The sequence below is a fragment of the Cloeon dipterum genome, chromosome 1 (genome assembly GCF_949628265.1).
Source record: "Cloeon dipterum chromosome 1, ieCloDipt1.1, whole genome shotgun sequence".
Lineage (NCBI taxonomy): Eukaryota > Metazoa > Arthropoda > Insecta > Ephemeroptera > Baetidae > Cloeon > Cloeon dipterum.
The window spans coordinates 38,857,674-38,865,259 of record NC_088786.1 but is presented as its reverse complement, the minus strand read 5'-3'; the positions used below and the strand labels follow the sequence as shown (position 1 = coordinate 38,865,259).

Below are 7,586 nucleotides of genomic sequence, written 5' to 3'. Positions count from 1 at the left end.
AAAAAGATGAAACTAAAAATTACTGCAATGAAGCTGTTTGCCCGCAAGTTTCCTGCAAATTGGTGGTAAACTTTTTTCAAGATAAACCATAATCTTAATAATTTAAATAATTTATAACTGCAGAATGTTGTCACTTATGGAAAACTCAGAAAATCGGGCAAGTTTTATTTTTTTAAATTAGTTGAAATTAATTTAAAAACGCCCCATTCCATTAGTTTCTGTTCCTAAAATCTACAGCATGCGAAACAGCACTATCAAGTCTTTTCTATCCTTGAACAAAGTATTGAAATTATATATTTTTCTTTCTTATTTATTACGCATTAAATCTTAAAATTGTCAGTTCGATTTCCACTCAGCCATGACTGGAGTTTGCTGCGTGTACAATTCGACATTGTTAGGATTCAACTCACCCGATCTTCTAACCATTTTCGAAGACACGCTGAAAGCTGAAAAAATTGAATTAAAGTTCTCCAAGAGCGAATAAAAATTATTAATTTTTAAATCTAGAATCAAAAGGCGTATGCTGGACGAGTGGAATTTTCTCCAAGGAGTGCGATTCGTATGTCTGGTGTCCGGAAATGGAGATCATTGGCGAGAAACCCCTGATGAAGTGGAGGAAAGGCTTTCCAAATCGGTTATTTGGTGATTGTCTCGCCGTACAGACCGGCCAGGACAATCCAGACGATAACGGACTTTTCAACCAAAACTGCAGCATGATAAATTTCCACGTTTGCTACGTATTCGAATTTGAAATATAAAATTAATGCGGAATATTAATTTTAAAAAATTTCAGGGTTCTCCGGAAGTCGTTGGTGACTGAAAAGAAGAAAATTTAAAAATGATCTATGTCATGTTTGTGTGTATATTGAATTTAAAAATTTGCAAGGGTTCTTTCTTGTCGGCCAGAGAGCAAAGAAGGCAGTAATTTAATTTTATTTAAAATAATAATAATAAATAATCTGGTGAAATTAAGTCCGTTTCAATTAATCAATTCAACCTTAAATTTAAATTGTTTTCCCTACCTCTTGCAATATAATAATTTAGGTACATTTTGAAATTTGGAAAATATTTAATTTGCTTTAAATGAAAAATTGGCCAAGCAGTTCATTTTGCTAGGAAAATGTATCTAAGAAGATTGAAACTGGCATTTAGGGGTAAGTACCCCCTAAACCCTTCAGCTGGTCAGGAGTGATGGAGACGAGTCTAACGATTGGCGGTTTTTGCAATTATGGTATTTACAACCCCAGATATGGGGTGGAAAATATTTGCAAAAACATGAAAATCACGATTTTTTCGACTTTTTTTGCAAACTCCAAATCTCGTGTTCTAACCCTCAGAATTGCAAAAACTAACCAGCGTTTGACTAATCTCAACCTACCCTAAAAATCTAAAGGGTTGAAGGGGTGCTAACCCTCCACCCCTCTCCACCACCTTGATAAAAGTATAGCAGAAAAATGTACTCACAGTCAGAAGTATCTTCAGCGGGGTTTTAAAATATTTTAGTAATTATTGGGCGGGGGTAGGCACCCCCTAAGCCCGTCAACTAGTTAGGGGAGCTCAATACAAGTCGAACGATACCCATTTTTGGCAATTCTGTTGCATAGAACCTGAGATTTGGAGTTTCAAATATAAGAAAAATATAAAAAAATCGCAAAATTTGCAGTATTTTCGATTTTTGAAGGGTAACTTTTATATTTGCAAGAACATTAGGAAAATGAAAGATTGTAGTCACTCAAGGACGTGTTAAAATCGATTTTGGGATTTTCCCAGTCCCTTTTGACAATTTCCCCAATAATTTATTCAGATAGCGTAAAGTAGTAATTTTCTGTTAATCATCTTTCCGCGCGAATTCAGAAAAATAAGCGTATGAGCAAAATTGTGATGGATAAAAATGTGTTGGCAGCACATCAGCTGATGGATGCGTTGCTCGTGAAAAATCAAGGCCACGCGAAAAAGTGTGTCACTGCGAGTGTTCCGGTGGCCATTGCTGCACGCGCTTTAGAAAAATTCAATGATCACCACACACGAGCGACGAGAGGCAGTCCTGCTTGAAAAGGCAGTGCCCACCGCATTTTACTCGATTTTATTTTATTTCGCGACTCCGGTGAGTTCAAATTTTCAAATTTCTAAATGAAATGAAAGGGGAATTTACAGATTGGATTTGCTTCGGCTGGCTTAGCGGAGAAGAACAGGGGTTTAGGACGGCGGAATCAGGTCGCGTGACCTGAGGAAGGTCGGTGACAGGCAGGGGTGAGAAATCGTCGCCAAGTATCCCCAATTGATCCGGAAATTAATGAAAAAGCATTAAAAACAGGCCTGGGAACGGATCTCAGGTCGGGGTACCCTGAAAAAGGTCGTTAGGGTACAGCGGGTAATAGCCCCGTCCGAGACCTGTACGATAAGGGGTCGTGGTTGATGATCCGAGGAACGGCCGAAATCTAATAAAAATAAAACCAAACTTTTTCGTAAAAACAGCTGAAAGAAATTCGTAAAAATTCCAAAAATGGTCCGAATTTAAAAACCTGAACACGGATGGACGCGCCGCTTAAATGGACATCGATTGGTTCTTAAATTAGCGCCATCCGGCCAATAAGACCCCGCCTGGGCCCCGATAAAAAAGTTTGAAATGTCATAAATCGCATTTTTGCGACTTTAAAAATTAATACCTCGGCTCCTATGGGTCGTAGAGTAAAAAACTAAAGTTCATTAGACTCGCCATAAAATTGTGCGTCTTTTTTACTCTTTTGCCAACCCCAAAATCTGCTTTATATAAAGATTCCAGGGTCCCCTGCCCAATTATTTTGCAAAATTTGAAACGAATTAATAATATGGTTGAACAGATTGATTAAAATGCTCTGGATTTCAACTTCATTCTTATTGGGTTTATTTAAATTTAATACACTAAACGATTTTTCAAAATTTTCTTCTTTCTTCAGTCACCAATAACTTCCGGAGAGCCCTGAAATTTTAATAAATTATTATACTTCCGCATTTTATATTTATATCAAAATCAAATACGTAGCAAACAAGATAATTTGTCACGCTGCAGTTTTGATTGAAAAGTCCGTTTTTGTTAGGATTGTCCTGGCCGGTCTGCACGGCGAGACAATCACCAAATTCCCGATTTGGAAAGCCTTTCCTCCACTTCATGGGACAATTTTCGCCGATGATTTCCATTTCCGGACACCAGACATACGCGTCGCACTCCTTGGAGAAAAATCCCGTCGTCCAATATGTGCCTTTTGGTCCTGAATTTTTAATTGTAATTTTTCTGTTCTGCGCGGAGAAATAAATTTGACTTAATTTTTTCGGCTTTCAGCGTGTCTTCGAAAATGGTTACAAGATCAGATGAGGTGAAGCCTATCATTGTTGAATTGGACGAACAGCAAACCTGTGACGTGGCTGTGTTGAAATCAAACTGAACATTTTACGATTTAATAAAATAAGAGAGGGGAAACATTTAGTTCGAATATACTCTGTACATGGAGATCAACGACTTGACTGTGTGGTTGCGCAAGCTGTAGATTCTAGGAAGCGGAACTAATGGAATGGCACATTTTTAAAGATCGAGTTTAAAAAATAAATCACTTGCTCGATTTTCTGAGTTTTCCAAAATTGACAACATTCTGCAGTTATATACAATTTAAATTATCGAGCAGAAATCTTAATTATTAATTTTTTTACCGACAATGGACAGGAAACTTGCGGGCAAACAACTTCACTGCAGTATTTTTTAGTTTCATCTTGTTTACAGAATTATATCAAAACCAAGAAAATTATTTTCTATACAAACCAGAGTTAGAAAAGGTTACGGGTTTTGCAAAATTTACAAATCCAGGAAGATAGGTTTGTGCGGTCATCGGTTTTATAGTTGGAGTGCCAGAAGTTTTTAATTCGGGAAAATCCAGTCTCTCAGTCAAATTTTGCAATTTGATTATTAATTGAATGATTTTATCCTTTCTCGAGGTGGCATTTGAAGCACTAATTATCTACAAAATAGGAAGATTAAATTGTTTTTGAGCAAAGGTTATTCCAACTCACCAGCAGCAGTAACATCCACATGACGATGCTTATTCACCTCTGATTGTCACTATCCTATATTATTTGCTAGCTGCATCGAAGGAGCGTCACATGTCACATCCGCAATCATTATTAAATTTGCTGTCTCGCATTTTTCGGATGCGTTTGTACCGAAACCAGCTGGACCACTTTTCTAGAAACTTCTCCTTGTTTGAATTATGCAATAGATGAATATTTATTTGGTTTTAAACCCATTTTTAAAGTTTTTAATAGTTGTTTGAATATTCGCCCATTTTGTAGCTGCGCAGTAAACTTGTGCGCATCTTAAGCATGCGCAGTACATTCAGATCGCTTCTTTACCTCACAGGGAGGCTAAAACTCATTTCTGCGCATGCGTGAACCAAATTAAAACCTTCTGCGCAGTCGAAACTCCCATTGGGGTCAATATTGCGATCTGTATTGGTTTCCCGTTGGTCAGAATTCAATATGGCGTCGAAATAATGGATGCCAATCATGAGACAGACCAGGGCATATCGGAAGCGTAAAAAAATCGAGCGGCGAGCACCACAACTGCATGCTGCAACCCTTTTCAATTTTTATTAAATATCTTTCATATCCAGACAGCGTATAAAAATAATTTAAACTCTATTTCCGTGAATGAACAGAAAAATAGTCTTCGGTACGAATATATGAATAAAAGAAAATTGTGTTCCCACCAGCTGATTTCACTGGTCGTGAAAAATCAAAACAGAAAAAGTGTGTCACTGCGCGTGTGTTCCGGCGGCCATTGCCATTCAATCCACTGCACACCAGCGGCAGACCTGCTTGAAACTCACTATATAAATCAAACTGAATAAAAACCACACATTATAAAACTCTGATCGTAGGTCGTGCGACCTGAGAAAGGTCAGTGAAAGGCAAGGGTGAAATATCATCGCCTAAAATCGCAAAATGCGCTCGAAATTAGTGAAAACAGCATTAAAAACCAGCCTCGTAGAAGGGTTTCAGGTTTGGGTACCCTGAAAAAGGTCGTTAGGGTACCGCAGGTCAGAGTCCTGTCCATGACCTGTCTAATGAGGTGTCGTGGATAATGATGAGACAAGCGGCCGAATTTAAATAAATTTAAATCCATTTTCGCCTGTGAAAATTGCGCAATGCCAAAAAACCGTACAAAAATGCAATTAAATTTTTCTTTGTGCGCGAAAAATCTTAAAATTGGTTTCCAGACCGGCGTTTCACCTATGCGAGTGATGGAGTTGGTGAGAATAACCTGTTATGGGTTCCCCGTTCGAAAAATATCGCGAATTTTCTATTTCCAAAAACAAAAATTCAAAATAGTTAAAAGAAAATGAAAGTAAAAAGTTGATAAAACTTTCCCCATCCAATAGCTAGCGCAGATGGCTAACTAGTGGCATGTCCAGAAAAACTCCGGGTCGTGATGAACAAAAAGGTGAAAAACTCGATTTTTTTCGAAAATTCGGCCGAAAAAAACATTTAAATTCGAAATATGGTTAGATTTTGAAAAACTAAATACAGACGGACGTGCCTTATCAAGGGGCATCGAAATCGAAGCCGTCCGGCCCATGGGGCCCCACCTGGGCCCCGAAAACAAAAGTTTAAAATATCACAAATAAGTTTTTTTATTTTAAAAATTAATAACTCGGCTTCTATGGATCGTAGGGTAAAAAAACCAAAGTTCATCAGACTGGCCGTGAAATTTTGCATCTTTTTCGTGTTTTTGCCTCCCCAACCCGTCCCTCCGCCGGCAACGCCCCCAAAATAATCTGCCATATATTAAAGATTTTTTTAAATTAACCTAAGAGTCTAATTCAAATTCTGACTTGAAAATACGCCCACCCTTATCAAAACGCGTTGATTTTTCGGGCTTTGTTTAAAATTCTCAACTTTGATGGTTTTTTTCTATTTAGAGATAGGGAACGGGTCTGGTCGTAAGTCCCTGCAACATTTATTTGTAAAATTGGAAACAGATTAATAACACGGGTTGAACTGATTGATTAAAATGCACTGAATTTCAACTTATTTCTTGTTGGGTTTATTTCAATTTTTAATCTAAAACAAAATACCCTTTAAATTATAGAAACACGAAATGATTTTATCATTTTTCTTCTCTTCAGTCTCCAATAACCTCGGGAGAGCCCTGAAATTTTTTTAAATTAATATTCCGCATTAAATTTATATTTCAAATTCGAATACGTAGCAAACGTGGAAATTTATCGTGTTGCAGTTTTGGTTGAAAAGTCCGTTATCGTCTGGATTGTCCTGTCCGGTCTGCACGGCGAGGCAATCACCAAATAACCGATTTGGAAAGCCTTTCCTCCACTTCATCAGGGGTTTCTCGCCAATGATCTCCATATCCGGACACCAGACATACGCGTCGCACTCCTTGGAGTAAATTCCACTCGTCCAACATACGCCTTTTGATTCTAGATTTTAAATTTATTAAATTTTATTTTGTTTTCTAGAAATTTAATTCACTTTTTTCAGCTTTCAGCGTGTCTACGAAAATGGTCAGAAGTTCGGGTGAGTTGAATCCTAACAATGTCGAATTGTACGTGCAGCAAATAAAAGTCATGGCCGAGTTGAAATCAAACTGACAATTTTAAGATTTAATGCGCGGAATAAAAAAAGAGAGAAAAATAAATAATTTCAATACTTTGTTCAAGGCGAGAAACGACTTAATGGTGCGGTTTCGCATGCTGTAGATTTTTGGAACCGGAACTAAGGGAATGCAGCATTTTTAAAGAATATTCATCTGGTTTAAAAAATATAACTCGCCCGATTTTCTAAGTTTTCCAAAATTGACAACATTCTGCAGTTATAAAAATTTAAATTATCAAGTAGAAATATTAATTATTAAATTTGTTACCGTCAATGGACAGGAAACTTGCGGGCAAACAGCTTCACTGCAGTATTTTTTAGTTTCATCTTTTAAACAGAATTATATAAAAACCAAGGAAATTATTTTCTATACAAACCAGAGTTAGAAAAGGTTACGGGTTTTGCAAAATTCACATATCCAGGAGGATTGGTTTTTGCTGTTATCGGTTTTATAGTATTTAATTCAGGCCAATCAAGTCTTCCGGTCAAATTTTGCAGTTTGATAATTAATTGAAAGATTTTATCCTTTCTCGTAGAGGCATTTGACGCACTAATAATCTACAAAATAGGAAGATTAAATTGTTTTTGAGCAATGGTTTTCCAACTCACCAGCAGTAGTAACATCCACATGATGCTGCTTCACATCTCTGTTTGTCACTTCCGAAATTTGGTCGCTGCATCCAGTGTGCGTCACACATGTCACATCCGCTCTCATTTTTTCGGATGCGTTTTGCTTTGAAACCCCACAGCTAAAGCATTTTTATACCGACTTTTTAGTTGAATTTTGCAAAACATGAATATTTATTTGGTTTTAAATCGATTTAAGAATTAGTTTTTTCGATTCGGTTGCAGTATTTCCAATCTTCAGTCTCCCGTCTAGTATGAAACGGCGGGAAAGTTACAAACAATTAAAATGAAATAAAATGTACAGCTTGAGCACACAATGA

General features: G+C 37.1%; 1 long non-coding RNA gene across 1 annotated transcript; it reads right to left on the bottom strand.

Annotated features, from left to right (window-relative positions):
* Positions 1-6,239: 6,239 nt before the first annotated feature.
* On the bottom strand, positions 6,240-7,288 carry LOC135934502 (uncharacterized). Its single transcript, XR_010574121.1, has 6 exons — positions 7,249-7,288; positions 7,017-7,197; positions 6,908-6,966; positions 6,695-6,850; positions 6,517-6,631; positions 6,240-6,464 (listed from the first exon to the last, which is right to left on the bottom strand). It is a non-coding gene; the product is annotated as an uncharacterized LOC135934502 (long non-coding RNA).
* Between the last annotated feature and the right edge of the window lie 298 nt (positions 7,289-7,586).